At 40.7% G+C, this 26,486-nt stretch overlaps 1 protein-coding gene across 8 annotated transcripts in view; it reads right to left on the bottom strand.

Moving 5' to 3' along the window:
• Positions 1–26,486, bottom strand: part of DIAPH2 (diaphanous related formin 2) — an 879,031-nt gene that overhangs the window by 616,797 nt on the left and 235,748 nt on the right. The gene's annotated exons all lie outside the window — the stretch shown is intronic.

Here is a 26,486-nt window from a genome sequence, read left to right as displayed (position 1 = left end):
ATCGGAGGAGTAAGGAAGCCATGTTACAGGAGGTGCTGCAATCCTCTGATATAGCTGGTAGTGCCCAGAGAGCATGGAAAGAGGCTATCAATGAGAAACTGCATATGGATAGCCAGATACAGCTGCTCGAGGACCACGGTGAGATCCCTGACTGCGCTGCAGGAGAAATACAACCGTGCTCACCTCCCCTTTCAGCCCATACAGAATTGACTTCCATGCCCTCCCCACACTCCACCCACACATTCCTTGCATGTTCTCGGGCTGTCACAGTACCCTATGCACTGCAGTCCTTAAATGTAGGCATACAGTCATGCTAAATTATGTTGCTTTGCTCTTATCATGAATATATGTCATATCCAAGTAAAAATTTTCAGCTTTGACACTGGTGCCCATTAATCCAATGCAATATTTGATTTATTAACCGTTTACTTTATAATGCAATCCACCAATAACAGCACTCCAAAGACAGAGTCACATTTCTTCACTGAGAAAGCTATTCTAAGAAAAGTATATGTACCTCATGATTCCAGTAAAGCAGGAACCATACTATTAGTGTGACTGTATTTAAGAGGTGTTACAGTGCTGAAAGTTAAAGAAAAGTGAAGCTTCTAAATTAAAATATTAAGCTGATCTTTGTTTAAAGACTACATGTTCATAGTTATCATGCTATGAAGATGAAATGTCAGACTTTATATGTATCTTTTATACATCATATTCTTATCTGCAAGCATGATTCTACCATAAAAACGCTTTTGATAAAGTCTGAAATAAGTATTAGGTGAAACGCTTACAATTTCATACTTTAATTTTGAATATATTCTTTAAATTGAAATTGCAAGTATTGGTTTAAATTAATGAATCCCTAATGAAATAATAAAAAAAACAACCAATTCTATTGAGCACACTCCGACTGTACAAATATTAACCCCTCTTGTTTTTATCTAAAGATGTTGAAGTGCTTTAACATTATTTAAGCCTTAACAGCCATTTGAGGTCAATAATATTGCTGGATTTACAAATATGGAAACTGAGTCACAGAAAGGTCAAGTGACTTGCCTATGATCCACAATGAGTCAATGTCAAAACTGGAGCTAGAACAAAATCTGTTATCTAAAATTGTAAATTCTAATAGTTAGACAAACTCCCTGTTTTGATTAAAAGATTCCGCAACATATAATTAACTCTTTGGTCACACTAAAAACTTGGGATAAAAGGAACTATTGCCTTAAGATCATATTCATATGGAAAATGACTTTAGTTACCTCATGATTCTGAGCTTGCTCCTAAGAAATCAAATAATACTCTTCACAGTTTGCACACAAACACACCCCAACAGAGATTTCAGAATGGCAAAATATAACATTACTTTAAAAACTTGTTTCAGTCATTAAAACAAACACATGACAATAACAGTTGCATTACAAATCTAATAAACAAAGGCAGATATAAGTCAGATTGATGAAACAAAATTATTTTTTTTCCCTTGAGATAGGTTGAACAGGTAATGTAGTCTGTACTAGAACAATCCCAGTAGTTAAAGACTATTATGTACTAATTACTACCTTTACAGATCTACAGTACACAATTAATTTCTTCAGAGTACCACTATCATTCTTGACTGGCAAAATACATAACCTAAATTACTGGAGCCAGAAATTAACATGAACCTTTAGGGAGAAGATATTAGCTTGCTTTGTAAAGCTTTATAATTGGACTGTGAATCATAGTAAAAAGTCACTGAGTTCTGATAACAAAAAGCCAACTTTATTTAATATTATGACATATGGTTATGACAAATGCTATTTGGGAAGAATTATATATTGTAGCTGCTTACCCATGATGACACTCTTAGAATCTTGTCTGTTTTCTAAACACAAGATTCTCTATTTTATTCCAGTGTAGCATAACAAAAACACAGTATTCACAGTATTAAAGATTACTGAGATATTTCCAATTTTAGCAAGCACATTACAGTAATATTGCCCTTACATACACTACCTGTACAGAAATAATTTGAGCATTTTAAATGTTTGCACTAAATATTTTTTAAACCCAAGATAAACTAAAGCAATAACAATAAGTAAATCTCTTACTTAAATCCTCTTGATAGATGGGCTGCTAATTAGGTTCTTAATTATGAAGCTAATATTAACCATTTTATGCTATATTTTTACTAAATTCTTCACAGATTCAAACTGATTAAGAGGAACAGCTGGCAATAAATTTTAATTTCATGCAGGTAAAAGAGTTGTAATTTACCACTCTGTGCACAAAATTGTCCTGCCATGGTGTAGTAAGAATAAACACCTATTACACTTCACGAATAAATCCATTTTCACTAGTATGTTACACCTTTTTAAAGAAATACATAGCCACAACCTACACAAAGCTTAAGCAATTAGGTAGTAAATCTGGAATTCTGAGGGAGTTGAATGGGATAAAATCGATAAATACCAGTCTGAATGCAAGCTGTGGTGGCAACATAGCCCCTCCCCAGATATTCATTCTGGTCTACAGGCTAGAACAGAGCCTGGAGGGCCTACATGCATTTCTCCCCTTTGCCTAACTACACCAGAGCCTCATTTATCCAATCTTATTGGGACCAGGGCCAGATCGGATAATCAAAAAAATGGATAAACCAGAGACTGGGAAAGTAAAATGTTGCATTGCCATCTAGCGGACAAAGGAGAGATCACCTCCTTCTAGACCAGTGCACGCTGCTTGCCCAGTTAACATGGAGATCTGGATAATGGAGAGTCAGATAAACAGGGTCCCACTGTACTTAAAGAGAGCTTCAGCACACCTTCCCTCAGCATTCCTCACATCACTTCTAAAGTGGCTGGCTATTAGGGCCAGCACACCAATCCATTTCTAGATATACCATAGGTGCAGCAGATCAGAATTTGGCCACATCTCTCCCCCAACCCTCGAAGGGATGTTCAAGAGCTTGCACTGCAGAGGTCTACTGTAGGGTGCTATACACTTGTGTATGTTTCACATAATGTATATATTCAGAGGGCCAGATAGGGAGTTTTTAGGAAGGACCCACAAAGCTACACTATGGCAAGGAAAAGAGCTTGATTCCAGGACTCTGCCTCCTCCAGCACATGGGGGCGTAAACACACTGAATTCTGCTCCATCTGTGCTACAATAGTCAGCTTCAGTTGCTATTGCATAGATGGACAAGCAGAAAGACAGCTTTACTTACTCCTCCCTTTGGTGGTTTGAAACCCTGGGGATAGTAGGAAGATATAATCCACTTGCTCCATTCAACACAGCAACTATGACTGTGATGTACCTTGCTCTCAGGTAGGGATGAAGAGAAAACGTTTACCCTTTTCCACTGAACAGGGACAACAACTGAGAACAAGTATGAAATAAAAATAAAATACAAATACAGTAATTATACAATAAAATGTTTTATGAGCTGAAACCACTGAGATAATCCTTCCATGACAAAGAGACCTGGTTTTGTATTACTATTAAGCACAGATTTTAAACAAACAACATTTTTAATTCTTCACATGAATCAGCTATTCATAATGTCAAAAAAACCACCAAGTAAAATTTGGCCTTTATCGTTAGACAACTACTCAAAGAAAAAAAAGAAAAAGTGATACTGTCAGCTAAAATTTAACTACCTAGTTAATTTCTGTCAACATTTTGCCCTAATAGAATTATTGACCTTCACTGAAGAGATTAAATACATCAAGCACAAATCATTAAGTATCAGTCCATTCTTTTTCAAAGAGAACACTACTGAATCTGACATTTCACAAGGACATTATTCAAAAGCATAAAAGGATAAAGGATGTTACAGCTTGTAAAGTCACTAATGTTGCTTTTATTAAGCCCTATACAACTAAAATTAATAAGGTCAAGACAGTTCAGAATTTTCTTACCAGCATCAACATTTCTCAGAATTATGAAAAAGTAAGAAAAAAGGAAGGCACTTCAGAGATAACTGCCGTCTACCACATATACTGCCTCTGCAAAGACACACATTAGAACATTCCTCTCCAGGCCCAAAACCACCTAGAAGGCAGTAATTGTTAGGGTCATGTGTTACAACCTGCCCATGTAACACTCTAGACAGTCCCCAATGTGTTGAGAGTGGATCCAATTTTTAGGTCCTATGTGCTTCTAAGCCAACTGGTTCTGGGTAGGGTTGAGACACTGTTTCTTGTTCTGGGTCTATAGGGCACTTCCCAAGGCTCAGACCACTCATTTTACACCATTCCTTGAGATGAGGGGTACTACAGCCCATTCACCCTAATCCCTGAAACAAACCAGTGCCTTAGACATCCCTATTTACTTACATACACTCTACTGAAGCTGTGGGTGCTCTGGGCTTCCAGTTTAACTCTTTTAAACTGGCACAACTTAGAAAAAAAGCAAGGAACACAGACTTAGCAAAGGAAATTTCTTAACTACAGTCTCATTACTCTTAAAGCAACTAAAGTCATGAGTAGGGTGAACAGATAGCAAGTGTAAAAAATTGGGATGGGGTGGTGGGTAACAAGCACCTATATAAAAAAAATCCAAGTATTGGGTCTATCCCTACAAAATTGGGATATCTGGTCACTCTAGTCCTGAGACATTAGTCTGATCTAACACTTTCTTCGAGTTCAAGGTCTGCCAACATTTCAGGCTGGGAAGAGCCCCTCAGCCCCCTTCTCTCCTCTTTGCCCTGCTTACATGTGACAATGTTCACCTACCTGCACAGAGCAGCACCCACTCTTGATTACATCTTCTCTTGTGCCATGTGCAACACTTGTCCCTTCACCTTTACAGGCTTCTGTGTAGAAAACCTATTGTTGCATGGGGGCAACACAGCAGCCAAGACACAATAAAAGTCATTGCCCCCAAACTGCTATATTGATTGCTCCTCCAAATAGGTATCAAACACCTTTCCCACGTACAGGATCTGTCTGGAATGCATTATAATCTGCTTCCCTCAGGCAGATTTTGAACTGTTCAACACAGAATACAAAAATGGAGTAAATTATTAGATGCATAATATACCACTGTCACACTATTTACATGCCCTCCTGGAGACATGAACAGTCTAGGTAAGCGCATGTAAGGAATCAACAGGACCAATACTCTTTGGCTCCTTTACACAGATTCAAAATACTATCCAAGGTCTATAAAGAGGTAGCAAAAATAGTATTTCTGAGAGTCACAAACTACCACAAAAACTCCAGTTACCGACAATTAATCTAGCTTTCTCCATTAAGTATTTCTCCTCTCCTGGGAAACCATCCAATCTGTAACAATCCCAGAAAGATGAACACACACTCTCCAGAAGAAGCTCCATATTTTACTTCAAATGCTGAGTAATGTTGAATGAAGGCACAAATGGACTTCCATATGTCAGCTTAACAGATTTAAAAGAATACTACATTCATGAAGGCTGCTGACTTACAAGAATGGGCTATCAGGGTACTTGCTATATTTTAAACGCATCTTGCTACAATAGCACTGACTGGTGTCAAACCCATTTGGACTTCTTAAAGAAAGAGGAAATTGCTTTCTCTTCATTTGTCACATTCCACAAACTCTTGGGAGTACAAAAAGTCCTGTATCCTTGAATCCGTTAATATTTATTATACACACAAAGACTAGCTTCTCTCAGTAAGTAATGAGGTTTTATGGAGAAGACAGGGACATCGCTAGACTGCAAAATAAGGAATTTAGCTAATACTGTGGGGGGGGGAATAGAGTGCAGATGAAATAGCACTCACTCCTTTCTCTGTTACCCATAGAGTTAAATATCTATCCCCAAATCTCAATCATTACAGGTGTATTATAGGAAGTGAAAGGAGGCTCCTGAAGCCCTACCAGTACGATATTCATCATTTAGTTTAGAGTTCAGCACAGGAAAATTTACCTAAATTAGGCTTTTAAAAACACATTTTTACTTTAAGTATCAACAATATTTTATATAGTTTAAATAGTCTTATTTCCTTTTTGCTCAATTAGTTTTCAGATCTAATATGCTCAGTTTATAAGCAAAAAGATCACTTGTAACAAAGTTACAGCAAGTCTAATCATGTTGTCAGTTATATATGTACAGATTATGGCTTCAGCAACATCTATGCAAACAAATTGCATTCAGTGTGTCTTGCCAGGTGTAACTGATTGGCCCTGCAGTTGGAAATTAGTAAACAATTATGTTGATGGAGCACAAAAGGAATAGCAACCAACTCATTCAGTGAACTGCATTAGCTTTGCAGGTCTAACAGGAAAAAAAAAATAGCACAAAGTTGGTGTTCTCAGTGAAATCAACAGATATGACTCAGAGCACATTTGATCAGCATTAAGATTCCAAAAGCAGCACTTTTCATAACAGATACACACTTTAAGAAACAAATGATGAACAAATAGAGGAACATAAGCTACCAAATTGACTTTACTCTTAGTAAAAGTTAGTCCTGATTTTTTTTTCCCCAAAAGACAGAAAATATCAGACAAGGAATTGGACACTAAATCCATGTGGTCAAGTATGTGTCTTTCTGGTAGCCAGCCTGCCAACTTTTGAAAGAACTTCCTGTACCTCACTTTACAACATCTGTATCAAGCCAAATGCCAAGATTTACTGTGAGACGTGAATATAGGTCTTAATAACAATTCTGGCACTTCTTCTGAAACAGAAGGGTTCAGGAATATTCCCAAGAAAAATGTGCTATTATATATATTTATTAAACAACAATTCAGTGAGGCCAAGGAGGAGTACATGCACTCCCCTTTTTAGAGAATATACTTTTACATCCAACCTCTATTTGGATTGACAGAGGGAGAAACAGATGTATTTATCCAAAAAGTCTGTTTTGGACCCATTGCAAGAGAAGACATCTTTGAATGAGGTGAATATAGAAATTTGCCTAAGGAATACATTCTAAATTGGAGGACACTTGGGAATCTGTTGACCAAGTAACTATTACTGATTTAACACAGAACCAAGGACTGCAGTAGCATCAAAACCCTGGGCTCTTTAAATTGACAGAAACAATAAACAGGGCAGATTGTCATCACAGATGAATGAGAGTTACTAATAAATTTCTGCCAGAAGGGTAAAGAGGCCATCAAAACTAAGAACATGCAGTCAGATAAAGAGAGACCTCAGAACTGAAAATGATGCATTTCCATAGACAATCTGAGGTATTAAACCACAGTGAGAGTTACTATAGGTATCTAAGTAGACCTCAAGGAATTTTCAGTGCCACTAGTTCAGACACTTGAGATGTGACATGTTAAAGCACATGTACCTGAAAAAGGCATTCAAAAAGAACAGGAAGTTAAAAACTGATGGGGTTCTCTTTTTTTTTATTTTTAATTTTCATAATCCAAGTTATTACAACTATATAGGTGAGAAAATGAGGTTTGTAGAAAATGTGACTTAAAAACTGGAAGAGTTTCTTTAACTCTGACCTGTTGGATGCTACCACATGGAAAACATTAATGATGATTTTCTCTCAAACATTTATCTATGTTTGTTAATTTAAAGATTTCCTTTGGATAATAGGAAAAAACTGCACCTCCTCACACTTACTGCACTGTAACGTATAAGTCTGTTAAAAAGACCCTACTGTTTCACTATTCAAACGAATAATCTTATTGACTCCAGTGGGACTATTTAGGACTAAGGTTGCAAGACTAGGCCAAATTGTTTACAATTGATTAACTCCGATTATTCTTGGTTCTGTTTCAAATAAATAAATGAAGAAAAATATGTCACAAACTTAAACAACCTCCTACCCCCTCCCAAGACAGGCAACTGTTGTGGGGGATTGAAAACCTGAAGGAGGTCAAGCCTTTCATATCTAGGTTTATGATTCAAGTCCAGACTATGTCAATAGTGACAGTTTCCACCTGGCAACTTTTATGAATATTATGACTTGCCCTCTTCTTTAACAGCATTTGAACTGTTTTCTCAATGGTCAGGAAGACACAGAAATAGGTTACAATTTAATTGACTAACCTCTTCCGCAATTTGATTCTTTTTTGCTGAAATTATTCATTCACATGCTAGCCTCTTCAATATATGCTATTTATATTATTTATTACATAAGAAAAAACAGAATAACGTAGTGCATGTGGTACTGAGAACACACATGAAATTAACCAAATGAAATTGTTCATGTATTTTAAACTTGTTGGATTTAATTTAGGTTCACATAAAATTGATAAAAAACTTTTTTTTTCAGACGTGTGGCTTTTATTGGCTGGATATATCTGGCTATACATCTTTAAACATCTACCGAATAAGAAAATGTACTACGTAGATTTTTCAAGTTGCATAACTATAACTATAGAACAATTGTAAAACTCATTTCTATTTTTGTTTCAACAAGTTTGTTCGTTGCATATTTCTTTACAACCCAGCCGTGCTCCAATGCTGAATAAAATTAGCTAGTCATAACAATACTTTACACGTTTCACAATGCTCAATTTTATTTAGATAGAAAATAAAATCTGCATTCACTAATTCGTGTGGAGTCACTATCAAATCTCTTGATATATGATTTAGCCTCAGTTCTTATAAATACAGTAACATACACCTCAAGACAATTTAGTGATATTAGAAAAAAGTTTCTCTCTATAGAAAGTGTACTGAGATCAGCCTCCAGAAATAATTTAGGTGGATTATGTTCAAACAAAGAACGTTAGAAGAATCAAGGAAGGGACCGATATGTAGTCTTTAAGCAGGAAATACTGAGCTCCACGATAAATTTGCATGTGTTGCTGGTTTTGCAGAATTAAGCCTGTTGCAAAGATATTAACTTGTTTTCCTTCCAAAGCCCTGATTCAGAAAACAGTTCAAGTATTTAGTGTAACTGCTGGCATGCAAATATCCACATTAACTTCAATGGGACTCCTTAAATACTAAAAGGCCAGACATATCAAAGTACCTTGTAGAAGTGGGGTTCTAAGAAATATAAATACATTTTATATCAGTAATAAAAATTTTGAGTGAAACTTCCCTTTTTCATCTGCCAATATTCATTTGCTTCATGTGTTGCAGTCACTCACTTAACACAGGAATCTGCCACCCATTTTTCCAGAAGTGCTACAAAATTCAACCTCCACTAGACAGAAATGCCCTTAAAGCTAATATTATTGCTGGTCCAGAACAAAAATGTCTTCCATTATTTATAAAAGTGAATTGTGGTTTGCAGGTCCACAGACAGACCAGGCAATGGAGCCCTAAGGTGACTGCCATCATTAATAGCTACTATACTAAGTAGAGCTGCAACAAGGCCCCTGTAATGTTCATGATTCAGACAGAACTTCTACAACTTACATAAAAGGGTATTGTACTTTTCTGGAGACTAAAAAGACCTTTACTTTTAGATTCTTTAAGTCATATTTTCAGGTCTTCTTTGGAAGAGTATATCCTTCTGCAAAAAGGACGGAAGGATGATAAACATCAGTAATTATATTAGAGTAAGGTGCCTGTAAATTGCTCTATAAAGAACACCACTGAATGCTTTTTTCCAATATTAAATCTAATATATACCTCAAACTCCAGAGACAGACTGATGGCGCACTGGTTGGACATTATCTCATATGACAGAAATGTCTACTTTGCGGATTTCTGCCATTTGTGGCCAGCCACCTGTGGAGCTGCACCACTATACAACAGATAAGCAGAACTTAAGACCTATGACTTGAACTGGGCCTCTTATTCCCGGCTGAAACTAGGGCAATTCAAGAGTGCAAACTACAGTTTGTAGCATTTTTGCCTATCTACACTAGGGATTTGGAAAGTGCGTGTACCCTAGTGGCTGATCATAGTAGCCAGACAAAATCAATAGTGCAAATATGGCATAACATTTAACCAAGTGGCATTCAGACATCCTGTAATTACATAGAATAAGTTGAGGGCCCTCAAATCATTTGGATCACATCATCCATTCTCACATCTCCTGCAGAGGGATGCAAGAAGTAAAAAATATGTTAAATCTGATGGGAGGAAGGGGAGTTAATTTAAACTGATCATCTTCTCTCTCACAAACACTTTGGAAGCCTCTCTGTGACAACTGTGTTGTTAGTTCTTCTGCAAGACTTCTTTCTGAGGGAAAAGAGATGCAAGTGCTTATTCTATGTACATTATCTCCAGCCAACCTTTAGGTGTTTATGTTGACCTTCCTCTCCTACTAGAAATGTGGTTTGTAGCAGACATGCTGCAATGGGGGACTAGAGAAGCACTAAAGAATAGGCTGTTTTCGATTGCATTCACTAGACGCTACGTACATAAGAACCATTAAAACCAGATGTAAAGTCATACCAACACACTACTCAAAGCCCATTTTAACTAGTCCCAAACAGATTTCCATCAGAAATATCTGGGAAAATGGCCACCTGTCCAGTGTATCCTGAAGTTAATCAAATCCAAACTCTGCTGGATCAATGAAGGATATATGTCATTACCAAAAAAATCTCTTCTTGTTTCAGTGTGCTAGTTAAGCTTCAGTGGGTTCATCAATCTCAATGTAGCTTTATCACATGAGGAGAAAAGAGGTCATTCAGAGATCCAGTCAGGTCAATTTGAGCCCTATTCTTCACCCAGAATAAAACAAGTTGCCAGAGCAGTTGCCACAGCACAAGTACCCCCAGCAGAAACCAACACTTAAGTGGCCTGTTGCATGCTGCACACAGTGCAATATCCAGTTGCACACTGCAGAAGTACAGTCTAAGTGTCAAATGCAAGGATAGTCATGATAAAGTATTCATCCAAACAGAAAAACAAAACTTCCTGTGCTAAATGGACATAAGCAATCACTGGTAACAGAGTATTCAAAAGCTTTCTAGACTGGGCCACACTACTTGAAACAATGGGAAAAGACTGCCATTTCTTTTCCATGTTCCCTTCAATCCCATGTAACAAACAAATTTCACCCTGATAATACCTTTCTACTTCCTGTGAAGAGCCATTCTTGCATTAGAGTTTACATACTACAGAAAATGTATACATCTTTATACTTCTCCTTCAAATCTCACACCATGACACATACGCAATCCAAATGTGTGATACAAGACCAAAGTGTGCAATACCTGTGTTTTGTCACATAACATGGTATAATGGCCAGATAATGGTCTTTTTAACTATAAAACCTGTGTTGAAGGAAGTTCTCTACCTGAATGAACAAAACCAGTTTAAAAAAGTAGGACTAAACAAATTCCATTACCTGCAATCATAATGATCTGCTAAATTATTGACAGGATTTGCAACCTGGACCCTTAGATCCCAAGCACAGACCTCTACCATTTCGTCAAAAGGAGTAAGGTATCTTCTGTGGACCAGCTACTAGAAGCGGACTTAGCACCCACTTTGCCAGTAGTTTACATAACTGTTTCCTGGACAGCAATAGAAAGTTGTAGTTCAGAACTTTGGTGACTATTCCCTTCATCTGGAAGGAGTGTGTGGCAGATAGCGGTTAGGACACACCCATTTTTGAGCACCTATTCTGTGATGCAGCATGGCCAGGGTATAAGACTTGGGTACAGCATATTGGGGACCTGTGTTCTATTTGCAGGTCAGGTCTTCTAGTTTGACTCTGTGCAAACTTTTCAGTTAATTTAACAATAAGATAGAGGGCAACAATATGCCTATCTTCTAAGGTAGAACTTGAAGCTTTTTCAATAAGGGCCCTGAAGCATCACTGAAATACAAACACTCAGAGGTCAAGAAAGTCTCAAATACAGGTTATTGGTATGTTTGAAGATACCTACACATTAACTGTGAACTATGAGCACAGTCCTGGAGCCTTAAAATTTTACCTGTCCCCAGGACAGGAATGTCTTCACAGGGGCCCAATAAATTCACCTAATCAAGTAAATGAAATAAGCATGCTTAGCTAGGTTTTCACATCTTTAAGCAGACAGAGAAAAGTCAATTCTGTGAAGCTCCAAGAACTCAGCCTAAATGTAGTCCTCAACATGCTGTGGAAAGACAATTCTTTGTTTCACCAGACATAGCACCTCCTGTCATAACATTTTTCCCAGATCTGGACCTTAATGTCCAAAATTTGGGTGTTAGCATGAAAACTTCCAAGCTTAGTTACCAGCTTGGACATGATAACGCTGCCACCAGCCAGGGATTTATACAGTGCCTAGCTCACTGTGGTCTCCCCAAAACATTCCCTGGGCGACCCCAAGACTCAGATTCCTTGAGTCTCACAACAAAGGGGAATAAACCATTTCCCTTCCCCCTCCTCCCCTCCAAGTGTTCCCTCCCTGGGTTCCTGGAGAGATATACAGAAGCAAGCTCCGTGAATCTAAACAGAGGGACTCCACTCCCCCTGTTTCCAGTCCTGGAAACACAAGTACCGAGATAGCTAATCTCTTTTCCCCCCTCATCCAGAGGATATGCAAAGTCAGGTTAGTAAATCTAACACAAAGAGATTTTCCCCCTGACTTCGTCCTCCCACCAATTCCCTGGTGAGCTGCAGATTCAATTCCCTGGAGTCCTCACTAAAGAAAAACTCCAACAGGTCTTAAAAAGAAAGCTTTATAAAAAGAAAGAAAAATACATTAAAAATAGTCGCTGTATAAGGTGAAAATATACAGGGTCAATTGCTTAAGGAAAAAAACTGAACAAACAGCCTTATCCAAAAAAAATACAATTCAAAACACTCCAGCAACTACACACATGTAAATACAAAAAAAAAACACAATACAAACCTATTGTCTGATTATCTTTGTACTTACAACTTGGAAACAGAAGATTAGAAAGGCAGGAGACAGAAAAATCACTCTCAGAGCCGAGAGGGTACAGACACAAGACAAAGAACAAAGAATTCACACCCAAAACTTCCTTCCACCCAGATTTGAAAAAGTCTTGTTTCCTGATTGGTCCTCTGGTCAGGTGTTTCAGGTTACTGGAGTTACCCCTTTACAGGTAAAAGAACATTAACCCTTAGCTATCTGTTTATGACACACCCCCCCCCAAATTGCAGACAGTGGGGAACCTCACTGGCGGCGATTTCTTCCTAGAACTTTAAAATAAACAGATTAATACAACACATGCACCTTTACATATACCACTAAGTATATAACTAACAGACTTGTACATTTTAAGAACACTTTTTAACTACTGGATTCTGGGAAACTCTCGCGGGAGAGAGCATCAGCTACTTTGTTAGAAGCTCCTGAAATGTGCTGAATTTGAAAATCAAAATCTTGGAGAGCTAAACTCCAACGAAGAAGTTTCTTGTTGTTCCCCTTGGCAGTATGAAGCCACTATAGCACAGCATGGTCAGTTTGTAGCTGGAACAGCCGTCCCTAAACATATGGGCGTAGCTTTTCCAGAGCGTACACAATGGCATAGCATTTCTTTTCACTGACTGACCAGTGACTTTCCCTCTTAAGACAGTTTCTTGCTGAGAAACACGACAGGATGGAAGTTGTGATCCGTTGCTTCCTGCATGAAAACTGCTCCTATACCACGTTCAGATGCATCCGTGGTTACTAGGAATGGCTTGTCAAAGTCCGGGGCCAGACATGAGCGTTGCCTTCAGTTGGGTAAAGGCCTTTTGATACTCATCAGTCCACTTAACTGCATTTGGCTGGGTCTTTTTGGTCAGATCGGTCAGTGGGGCAGTGATTTGGCTGTAGTGTGGTACAAATCGCCTGTAGTACCCGGCCAAGCCTAAGAAGGATTGAACCTGTTTCTTTGACTTTGGGACAGGCCACTTTTCGATAGCATCCAACTTGGTCTGTAGGGGGTTTATGGTTCCTCGACCCACCTGGTGTCCCAGATAAGTCACTCTGTTTTGGCCTATTTGACACTTTTTGGCCTTAACAGTTAGTCCGGCCTGCCTGATGCGCTCAAAGACCTTTTCCAGGTGTAGTAGGTGTTCGGGCCAGGAGTCTGAAAAAATGGCCAAATCATCGAGGTAGGCAACTGCATATTCACTCAGTCCTGCTAGTAGACCATCTACCAGCCTCTGGAAGGTGGTGGGTGCATTTCGAAGCCCGAAAGGAAGGACATTAAATTCATACACCCCCGCATGGGTGACAAATGCTGATCTTTCCTTGGCAGGTTTGTCTAGCGGTACTTGCAAGTACCCCTTGGTTAAGTCTATTGTAGAGATGAACTGGGCACCTCCCAACTTTTCCAATAGCTCATCGGTGCGTGGCATTGGATAGTTGTCTGGACGAGTTATCACATTTAGCTTACGGTAGTCCACGCAAAAGCGTATTTCCCCATCTGGTTTGGGTACCAGAACCACTGGAGATGCCCATGCACTGGTAGATGAGCGGATTACACCCATCTGTAGCATGTTCTGGATCTCCCGTTCTATAGCAGCTTGGGCATGAGGAGACACCCGGTAGGGTGGGGTTCTAACTGGGTGAGCATTACCTGTGTCAATGGAGTGGTATGCCCGTTCAGTCCGTCCTGGGGTGGCTGAGAACAATGGGGCGAAGCTAGTGCACAGCTCCTTGATTTGTCACCGCTGCAGACGTTCCAGGGTGGTTGAGAGGTTCACCTCTTCCACGCCACCGTCTTTTTTCCCGTCGTAGTAGACACCGTCAGGCCACTCAGCATCATCTCCCTGGACTGTAAACTGACAAACCTGTAAGTCTCTGGAATAGAAAGGCTTGAGAGAATTAACATGGTACACTCTGGGCTTTAGTGAGGAATTGGGAAATGTTATGAGGTAGTTCACAGTTCCCAGGCGCTCTTGGACTGTGAACGGCCATTCCCATGATGCTTCCATCTTATGGCCCTGTTGCGCCTTCAAGACCATAACCTGGTCTCCTACCTTGAAGGAACGTTCTCTGGTATGTCTGTCATACCAGGCCTTTTGCTCTTCCTGAGCATCCTTTAGGTTTTCTTTAGCAAGGGCTAAAGAGTGTCGGAGGGTGTTTTGTAGGTTGCTTACAAAGTCCAGAATGTTAGTTCCTGGAGAAGGCGTAAACCCCTCCCATTGCTGCTTCACCAACTGTAATGGCCCCTTAACTTCGTGGCCATACACAAGTTCAAATGGTGAAAACCCTAAACTGGGATGTGGTACAGCCCTGTAGGCAAACAGCAACTGCTGCAACACTAGGTCCCAATTATTGGAGTGTCCGTTGACAAATCTACATATTATGGCCCCCAAAGTTCCATTAAACCTTTCCACCAGGCCATTGGTTTGATGGTGGTACGGGGTGTCAACCAAGTGGTTCACCCCATGAGTTTCCCACAGTTTTTGCATGGTCCCTGCCAGGAAATTAGATCCTGAATCTGTAAGGATGTCGGAGGGCCAACCTACCCTGGCAAAAATGTCTGTTAGGGCCTTGCACACAGTGTTAGCCCTAGTGTTGCCTAGAGCTACTGCTTCCGGCCATCGGGTAGCAAAGTCCACGAAAGTCAGTATGTACTGCTTTCCTCTGGGTATCTTTTTTTGGAAAGGACCCAGAATATCTACAGCTACTCGCTGAAATGGGACCTCAATTATGGGGAGTGGCTGGAGAGGGGCCTTGACCTGGTCTTGGGGTTTTCCCACCCTTTGGCATACCTCACAAGACCAGACATACTTGGCAAACGTCCTTGCCCATCCCCTCCCAGTGGAAGGACTTCCCCAACCGGTCCTTGGTTCTGTTCACCCCAGCATGGCCACTGGGATGATCATGGGCTAAGCTTAAGAGCTTCCCCCAGTACTTAGTTGGAACCACCAACTGTTTTTGTGGCTGCCATTCTTCCCGGTGTCCACCAGAAAGAATTTCCTTGTATAAAAGTCCTTGGTCTATAACAAACCGGGATCGATTAGAAGAGCTGAGAGGCGGTGGGGTGCTCCATGCTGCCACCCAAGCTTTCTGAAGGTTGTCATCTGCTTCCTGCTCAGTCTGGAACTGTTCCCTTGAGGCTGGGGTCACCAGTTCTTCCTCAGACTGGAGACTTGGACTTGGTCCCTCTGGAAGCAATGTAGGTGATGAGGTTGTTTCCGTTGCTGGTGAACCGCTCTTCGCTGGTGCACCTGAGGGTATTTCAGGCTCTGGCTGAGCCTTTTGGGTATGGCTATCTGTTGCTTCTGCCAGTTCTGGCTCGCTGGCGCCCTCTGGTGTTGAGTTTGAACATGTGGTTGCAATTGCTGGTGCTGGTTGCTGTTTCAGTTCCGGGCCTGGGACTGGAGGTGCTGTGGCTGTTTCAGTGGTTGGCATAGAATCCAGGTCCACTACCTCTGTCTGGGTCTCTGGTAACACAGACGGGGCGTCTGTGGACGGTTCAGGAACAGGAATGGGTCTGGAAGCTTGCCTGGTTTGGCTGTGTGTAACCATTCCCACTCTCTTGGCCCGCTTCACCTGGTTGGTCAAGTCTTCCCCCAGTAGCATGGGGATGGAATAATTGTCATAGACTGCAAAAGTCCACATTCCTGACCAGCCTTTTTACTGGACAGGCAGTTCGGCTGTAGGCAAGGCTACAGCTTGTGACATGAAGGGGTAAATTGTCACTTGGGTCAGGTGTTTCAGGTTACTGGTGTTACCCCTTTACAGGTAAAAGAACATTAACCCTTAGCTATCTGTTTATGACACCTCCCCCTCTGGCAGTGGCAGGAAATCAGCTCCACTCTGGGCTGTGTTTGTCTCTCACTCCTGCCCTTGTGCTTATTTGGCCGTATTTTCAGGGGAGGCCTTGGGGTCGGCCAAAGGGGTGATCCTCCACCAAACAAAAAGGGAAGTCTCACAAACACAAAACAAAGGGGGCTACCTTTTCCTGCCACCTTACTGGGGCACGTTGTTGTCCTGTTGTTTGCCATTGGGTGTCAGTCCTTCCCCTAGCAGACACTCAGTTTTGGCCATTTCCCCTATGCGAAGGGGTGCAGAAGAAGCAGCTTATTTCTCTGCTGCCACTAGCCTGGCAGCAGCTTGTCTCTCTCTCTCTTCCACTCTTTCTCTCACAAGAGGAGAGTTTTTAAAAGGTTTCAGGCAGCCATTAATTGGATTCAGGTGTCCCTAAATGACCTTAGGTAACCCCTTCTCAGCTTGTAGGAAAAAAAGGTGAATTTTTTGTCCTTCCTTTCGGGTTTCGAAATGCACCTGCCACCTTTAACATTCTAGGGCTAACATATCTGCCTTCCAGTACCCACGTGCATCCTCTTCCGATTCCATACTTTTGACCCTCTGATCTTCACACCCATCATTGTTTTTTCTGTTGTCTCCCGTAATTATTTGAGTCCCAAGCTCAATGGATCCTCTCCAGAGACTGGCGGAGGGTCTTTTAGCCATGGGTGCATTAGCACCCACCCACCTCCCCAGAACCCAATAACACCCACTTGCAGCCATCTGGCCTGACATTGTCACAATACAGATTCTCAACATACAGTGGCTGAACTGTTAACAAGAGATTTGTTGATGTCAGCATAGAATTAGGAATATTTATGGTCTTCTACATCTTGTTTCCATACTCATGTAAATATTCAAATACATGATGCAATAATGTTTTTCCAAGTAACTCAGATAATTTACCCCACTTCTCCAGAGAGAAGCTGAATACGTTTCAATCTCAACATGTGTCACATAAAGGAAACCCTATCAGCAGCATTTAGAGAAAGTTATGGCCTCAGACTTTTCACTAGAAAAAAAATCTTATAATAAAATGTATATATAATTTATCCCTTTGGAACAAAATGTCAAAAATTCCTTAAAGAGAACAAAGCATGACAGCAGAGTGAAACATTGTGAATTTGTGTCATTTTTGCCAAAACTTTCAGTAAAAAAAAAAAAAAAAAAAGTGTAACATTCTGAAAAAATAATTTTTGAACAAAAAGCTGCGATTTTTTGTTTTAAAATTTCTTTAAATTTTCTTTAAAACAATAAAAAGTGCTCAAATTCAAATAGAAATGTTTCATTTAGGGTCTAACAAAATGCTTCAGAAAACCCCCAAAAGATGTTTCCGACTGTGGTTTGCTGAAAATTTAGAAAGAATTAATTATTTAGTTGACCTGAAATAAAATTTTGTTTCATTTTTTCAGAATTGCCAGTGAACAGAAAAATCCATTATTCACACAACTCCACAGGGGTGTGCAATTCTTCATATCAATAGCTCACATCAGACTAACACAATTCACATGCTAGTTTAACTTGATAGATGAAGGATGAGGTAAACTAGGTAAAAAGTGTCATTACAGCCACTGGCCAGAAACACACAGATGTTGGCCAATGACATCTTTAGCACAGATTGATTACCTAAATTTATTTAATAAAAGATGACTACTCAGAAAAAGATATCCTATACACAGCTGCCTACAAAATCAACCAAGGCATGAGTACAATGGTTGTAATAAAACCCTTTCTACATGAGGGACCAGTTGCATACTGCTATTTCTATCATGCACGACTACATCCAAAGTGTTAGATGTCAAATTTGTCTCTTACATCTTGTGAAATATAACTTGCACTCCAAAAAACTCTTTATGTTACTACACTTCTCCTGAGCTAGGCCCTACAAATCTATTTTATGTAGTTTCTGTAGAACTGTGTAATAAGTGTATGGTAACCATATTATATCTACTCAGAAGTGAAGTTTAAAATCAGCAGAATATTATTCAAAAAGAGTAAGCTACAAGGCAAAACAATGTTTTCAAATTGTAAGTTCTATTTAGCTTTTACCATAAGCCTAACACAAATGTAAACAAAACCATCTGCAGACATTACTAAAGGCTTTGTGGAATAGAGTTGGCTGGGAATTTTCCAACTAAACTCTCTCCAGTAATTTGTTTCATTGTATTCTAGGATTTGCCATAACTAGTTCTTATCACACACTACAGGAAAAATGCACTAACAATTGCATAGGTAAAGTAACATGTAGCTGAAATTCAATTTTTATATAAAGGACGAATCCTCAAGTCTTCACTCATACATGACTCAAGCAAAGCTCTTAATGAAGTAAATGGGAGATGTGTCTGATCAAGGACCAACTAATAAGTCAACAGAGACTTTAGTTAAACCTTCAAAAGTACCTCAGTCCCATATAAGCCGAAATCCTAATGGACTTCCAATGGGAGTTAGGGCCTAAGTCACAAAGGCAATTTTGCAAATTTTACCCTTTGTGATTTGGCCTATAATTAAGGCTGATTTACATTACACTCAAATTGCTTAAAGTTTAATATTAAGCCAAGTTGTTCATCTATTAAAATGTGGACATTTGTCAAACATTACCAGCACTGTTAAAGTATGCTTACCACTGACATCTTGTACTATTATCTGTAAGATTTAAAAAGGTGCAGTCTTGTCTAAAACCATGCAGCAACTACTACTGAGTTGTTAAAATGGTGAGCTCTGTTACCTGATCTCACTGAGTTCCACAGAATGCGTTTTGAATTGTCCATGCTTCCGGGAAAAATCCATCTTACTTAGATTGTCAGATGTAAGAAAATAATAGCTCATCAGCCAAGCCTAAAGAGGACCAATTTCATATCACCAAAAGCAGTTGGAGGATCTCTTACAAAAACTCCAACAGTCATTACGGCAAAGCACGCACATGAACACTTAAAGTCCAAGTATTTGATCCTGAAAATGGGTTTCTCAGATGCAACTGCAAATAATTTTTCAGTCGCTATTATCAAGACATTGAGGCAAGCACTTGGAAGGTTAAAAGTACAGTAACAATCCTAAAAAAAGGAAAGAATATGATGGTCAAGGTCACCATGCAACTTCCGCAAACCCTGAGGAGCCTGTTCAGCCACTGAAGATTAAATATGGAGCAAATACCTTAGTTCTAGACTTCCACCGAAAAAAAGGATAATACATAAAGCACTTTGGCTCTCTGAAAGAAAGAAGTGTGTTCAGGTCACTCCAATCTCCAACAGGAACATGGCATCTTATAAAAAACAATACTGGTAAAGGGATGGGGACACAGAATAAAGTTAAAAAGTACATTAAACTGCCATCGACTATGCCAAAACAGCTTTCTTTCTTTGGTTTTTCTTAAGCATGTTTGATAAGGGCCCTCTATAATTCTTCAACTTTCACTACAGACACAGATTTCCAGTTCATTTTACCTTATGCTGATAAGCAACTTCTAATTCAAGAAGTAAACAGCAGAACTAAAACCCCAGCTGCTGGTGCCATAGGCTAGAAAAATAAAGCCACTTCCCCAAGGAAAACTTGGGAATTCTATCATTCTCTTTCACCATAAGATTCACAAGTAGAACAGCCTCTAGAGAAATACCATTCCACTAGGCACATTAAGTACAAATCCCTTTATGATTTGTTAATGCCATCTTACGTTCCCATGAAGAACTTATTTTAAAAGACAGACTTCTTCCCTTTTATCACCATCATACCTAATGTGATGAAAATGTCTCAGAAAATAAAAGTATACTTTTTCTAGCTAATAAAAACAAAATATTAAAATAAAAATAGCTTAAGAAGAAATTTTAAAGGAAAAAATATGGAAAATATCATCTAGCCAGAAACCAATAATTCTGAGATCCAATGACAAACGGAAAAAGAGCAGGGACGTGGAAGACATGAGACTAAACACTTATTTCATAAACTAAAACCTGTCACACTGACATGAGAGCCTCCTTTTCGGAATAACTGAGTTCTGAGGTTTGAAAACTGCAAGGTACATAATATAGCACATGCTGCATTTATAAGAATCTGGATAAAGTTTTGTGAGAATAAAAGAATTTGCACTGTAAAGAACGGCCCATTCAGAAATTGTCCATGTTGTGCTAGTTATAATGACAACAACATTTTCTCCTCACTACTATCAGAACTTGACTAATGAACATGCTTTCCACTGCTAATACCGTCATCTCGTTATTTCCTATTATCAACAGGAAAAGTCTGTATTACCATTAGAGCTGGAGTAACCAGTCTTTGCTTTTTCATTTTTCCACCTAGGATACTTATCTGTGTCTGGAATTATCCATCAGACAATGACTAACTCTCCTAGAAAAATAGTTGCTAGTCTAAAAAAATTAGAAAAAGAGCCTTAACTTCAATTAACTTGTACACTGAAGTCTGTAATACAGTTTTAATTCCGCAATACTTAATTTCACCTGCACAATTATATTCATGTATTGATTAACTCACTTCGCACCTTTTCAACTCTTCAATTACTGGAAAAACATTGTCTTTTGTCAGGGTTAAATCCGACCAATTCTTCACAAACTATGTATCTTTTGCATTTCATCAAGTCACTGGAAAACCCTAGAAGTTTGTATTAGTCATTAGTTATTATATATTTGATTCTGTTGCTTCATAGAGTTAATATAGATTATTGTAACTATAATTAACTACATTCCTATTACAGTTTCAAGTTAATATCAATTTTTTCCCTGCTAATGAACAATGACCATCTCATAATCAGTACTTAGTGTTCAACTACATTAGTGTTCGAAGGGAAAACTTACTGTTAAAAATACTCTGTTGTATGATGAAACAGTAAGACAAACTTCCTCTACCCATATTTCACAGCTTTTAAGGATTAAGAGAATTTTTAAAAACAACAATAAAAACAGGTCCTAACCTACAGAACAACAACGTTTATGGCTACAAACTTTCTTCATTTCTTCATTCAGGAAGTTTGTCCTGAATTTGGTGATTAATAAATAATATTTTGCACGTATTTAGTGCCTTTCACCAAATTATCTCACAGAACTTTACAAAACACATGCTGTCCAGTTCTACAGGTATAATGCCATGTTTCCTTTGTCCTGGTATATCTACACATACGTATCAATATATACACAGATGCACACCTACACACATTCTAGAACTGGAGATTTCACATGTAGGAGAAGTTTGTTTTGAGGTAACATAGGATTTGGGGTCAAGAGATCTAGATACTATATTAGGCTCTGCCACAGAGCTTGTGTGGCACCACAGAAAGCTAATAGAACTGTGTTTTCCTATCTGGAAAATATGGGTATAATACCTACTTCAAAAGGGAATTGAGGAGTTTAGTTTAATTATGGTAAGGCACTTTGAGAGCTGCATTGTTATTATATAGTTGTATTCTATACCATTTAGGGATTGTCTACATATGGAATTATTCCGGAATAACTATTTGACTTTGACAGTTGATTAAGTTAAGCAAGTACTGGGTATTTTATTCTGTAGGAAGTGCCCACACATGGGGACAAGGTGGGTGAGACAGTAACTTTATTGGACACACACATTTATTCAGAAATAGCTACTGTACTTTAAATTCTCACACTAGCTTAATCCAAATAAACTTTCTTGTGAACACTAGCATTTAGATGTTTCAAAAAAGACAGTTATCTTTTCCGTAACTGGTGTTCTTCGAGATGTATTGCTCATATCTATTCCACAGTAGGTGTGCATGCTCGCCACGTGCACCAGTGCCAGAAGTTTTTCCCCTACCAGAACCCATAGGGGGAAGTGCCCCAGCGACTCCTGGAGTGGCACCTCCATAGTGCAGTATAAGGGGACCGCACATTCCCCCCACCCTCAATTCCTTCTTGCCAGACAACTCCAACAGAGGGGAAGGAGGGCAGGATATGGAATAGACATGAGCAACACATCTCAAAGAACACCAGTTACGGAAAAGGTAATTGTCTTTTCTTCTTCGATTGATTGCTCTTGTGCTTTCCACAATACGTGATTCCAAGCTATATCTGTTGAAGATGGGTAGGAGTTCACAAGTTCTCGGACGGAGTACAGCCCTGCCGAACCCGGTATCATCCCTGGTTTGGGAGACGATCACATAGTGCGAGATGAACGTGTGAACTGAAGATCATGTGGCGGCCCTGCAAATGTCCTGGACAGGGATGTGGGCCAAGAAGGCAGCTGACGAGGCCTGTGCCTGAGTCGAATGCGCCTTCACAATCGGTGGCAGGCAAATACCCACCAGAGCAGAACAGGTACACGAAGTGATCCAGTTGGAGAGGCACTGAGTGGAGATGAACCGACCCCTCATGCACTCAGCCAAGGTGACAAACAGTTGCGAGAACTTCCTGAATGGCTTAGGCCGTTAGAGGTAGAATGCCAGAGCGTTCCGCACGTCGAGTGTGGAGGCGGCGCTCCTCACTAGATGCCTGCAGTTTGGGGCAGAGGACCAGAGACCACATTCGGGAGGAACACAGAATATGGGTGGAGCTGGACCTTGTCCTTATGAAACACTGTGCATGGGGGCTCATAGGTCAGGGCCCTGAGCTCTGAGACCCTCCTGTACAACGTGAATGCAACCAGGAAGGCCACCCTCCACAAGAGATGGGACCAAGAGCATGCTGAAATGAGGGCTCCCCAAAAGACTCCAGCCTCCGTGAACCTTTCGGGATAGGGGCTGGCTGGCCCTGCCGTTCCCTGTGGCTGACCGACTCGATTACCAGGGGGTTGGGCGCCGGGTGGGCGTATAGGTACTCGTGTCCCTTGGCAGGTACAAAGTACTTACATTCCGCTCTCTTACAGATGGGGGCCAATGAGGCTGGTGTTTGCCACAAGGCATTGAAATTTTTGCCACCCTTTCATGGAAAGGCAAAAAATTACCCTGCCCAGTGCCGAAGAGGACAGCACATTGAACAGGGACTCCAAGGATTCCTCCATCTCTCCTGCTTGGAAGTGGAGGTTTGATGTCACCCTTTTTAAAAGCTCCTGGTGTCCTTAAAGTCCTCCTGTGGGACGGAGGGGGTGGGACCGTTATCGCCTCATCCAGGAAGGGAAAGGAGGCCAGTACGATACGCCCACATCAGAGGGTCCACCATTTGGTCAGTCTCCGGGCATGGTACCGAGGATGTACGTCCCACTGACCCCTTCCTTGGAGGTCTGGAGAGAGAAGCCAATGGCACCTCTGAGGCTCCGGCTATCGAGTAAGGCCCCACCTGTGCTGCGTTGGGGCTACAGTGCCCACTGGTACCACTGGGTCGGTCACAGCCCAGTGCCACATCACTTGCTGTGGCACCAGCAGGCCCGGTTGTTCAGCCTGACTGACCTGGCCCATGGAAAGACAACTGCAAATGGAGGCCAGCTGACGAATGACCTGCCACTGTCCGGGAACCAGGAGGAGCGGCGGTGCCTGGAGTGACGCCAACCACGGGACTGTGATCTCAATGTGGAGGATCGGTACCGTTGGTAGCAACTGCTCTGCGATCCGCTCCAACGGGAGGACCCGCAGAGGCGAGAAGCCAGCAATCGACGTCCAGGGCCAATGCCCTGGAGGGTCTTGGAGTAGGATTCTGAGCAGGAATGGCGTCGATGTCCGTGCTGTGGCCGGCTGCGGTAATCCTCTAAGATGAGGACCTTTGGCGACATCTGCCTCGGTCCCGTCGGTACTCACTCCTTGAAATGGAGAGGTGCCTTGAGTCTCGGTGGACGACACCCAACTAGTTTGTCAGGTGGGAGTGGAGGGTGATCCATGTGGACTTTGCCCTGAATGGTTGCTAGGTGGCAAATGGCATCAGGAACGCTCCCTGGACCAAGAACGATAACGATCCTGGGGCGCCCTGGAGTGTGCGGCAAGCATCGGCGGCGCTCCTGGCACCGGCATGGACTTGACATCCCAGGACGCCTGCAGGGCCTCTGGCGTGGAGAGCATCCGGACATCCAGGGAGGTCTGGTCCGAAGCGGCCAGGCTGCTCCACTCTACGCGAGTCAGAGGCCTAGAGGCTGGAGGGGAACGAGGACTGCCCAACATGGGTCTAGCCTCTGCCTCGGGTTTAAGTGAGTCGGAGGCCTAGAGGCTGGAGGGCATTGAGGGCTGCCCAACATGGGTCTAGCCTCTGCCTCAGATTTTCTTCGGTGTCACTGCAAAGAAGGCGTCCTTATTGCCTTCTTGTGCCCTGTAGATGGGGAGCAGTGCCGGGCGCTCTAACTAACTGAACAGCTAAATAACTACAGGTACTAACACTGAACGAACAAGCAGTTCAGGGGACGAGCTACAGCAAAGCTGGAGCAGAGAAGTTCCCATGCACCTTCCTAGGTGGTAAGAGGGAAGTGAGGGTGGGGAGAGCGCGTAGCTCCCCTTATTCCGTGCCATGGAGGCGCCACTCCAGGGGTCGCTGGGGTGCTCTCCCCTACAGGTACTGCCAGGGGAAAAACTTCTGGCACCGATGCATGTGGCGAGCATGCACACCTATTGTGGAATACACATGAGCAATCTCTCAAAGAACACCACAATGGTTCCTGTTACTCTCGTTCAAAATGTGGTTAAGATATCAGAAGGCTCTCTTTTTACACAAGTCAATAAAGAGCAGATTACACAGTATTTTTAAAGCAACCCTTTCCATCCCTGGTCATTTCCGAAACATGAGGCAGCACACCAACTCCCTTGCATCCAGAGCCCAAGTTCCCTATTGTTAAAATACAATGCATAATTGTGAAATAATCCAACTGTCAGCATTAAAAAGTAAGAGCAACTGCATGTATGCATGCATAAATAAAGATACACCTCTACCCCGATATAATGCCGCCCGATATAACACAAATTCAGATATAATGCGGTAAAGCAGTGCTCCGGAGGGAAAGGTGGGGTTGCACGCTCCGGCAGACCAAATCTAGTTTTATATAACACGGTTTCAACTATAATGCGGTAAGATTTTTTGGCTCCCGAAGACAGTGTTATATCGAGGTAGAGGTGTGTAAACATGTGCACTCTTTCAGGAAACACATTCTGTTTTGCAAGCATAAATTTAGATTGCTGTTTTGATCTTTAACTCATCTTTCCACAGTTGACCTAAGAACACTTGATTATCTGACCTCCATTAATCTTCCAAAATTGTATGCTCTTGCATTGAAATGTAATCTAGCTGCTTGACAAAGAGGAAAAAGGGATTTGTAGCTACATGAATTTATTATTTTAGTACTTAGCACTATTTTGGACTATCATTTGTTGAATTGCCTCATTAACTCATAAATAAGTTATTATTGAACCATACCTGAACAGTACTTGCACTTTATGAATGCCTGACATAGTAACTATTGACAAATGGCCCAAGCATTAAATAGTGATTATTTATAATAAATAATAATGAACAATCGTCTGTCTTGAGAAATTTCCATCCAGATTCAGATGAGAGCATATAAAAATTATATTTAAAACTCACAAAAAGTTGATGACATTATAAAGAATCACATCCACAGTAAGCCATTCAACTGTCAGTCAACTACATCTCAGATTTTTTGAAATTGAAACACTGACATAAATTATTCCATATTGAGAAAGCAAGTATGCCCTTCAGAAATAAACTAATTAGTAAGCCTAAATGTTAGCAGAAATGAACTATTGAAACGCCACTTGCATCAATCTTATTTTGACTATATGGAAATTTCTGGCACAAAATTACTTTTCTAGTGCATTGTTCTCTCTGCCATGGTCAATCAATACATTCATTTCATTTGGTTTTTTAAAATGAGCAAAAAAAATGCTGAATATTATACAATGACAAAGAGTTTAAATAATATAAAAGAAACCTCTAGGACAAATAGATACACAAATCACATATATGTACATCACACCTTCTGGGTGTGGTGTTCTGTCCCATCTAACAGCAACAACAGAGAGAGATAGACTGATTGATGATGAG

The sequence above is a fragment of the Gopherus flavomarginatus genome, chromosome 8 (assembly GCF_025201925.1).
Source record: "Gopherus flavomarginatus isolate rGopFla2 chromosome 8, rGopFla2.mat.asm, whole genome shotgun sequence".
NCBI lineage: Eukaryota > Metazoa > Chordata > Testudines > Testudinidae > Gopherus > Gopherus flavomarginatus.
Note: the sequence above shows the minus strand (reverse complement) of the source record. Positions and strands in the feature narration are given on the sequence as shown.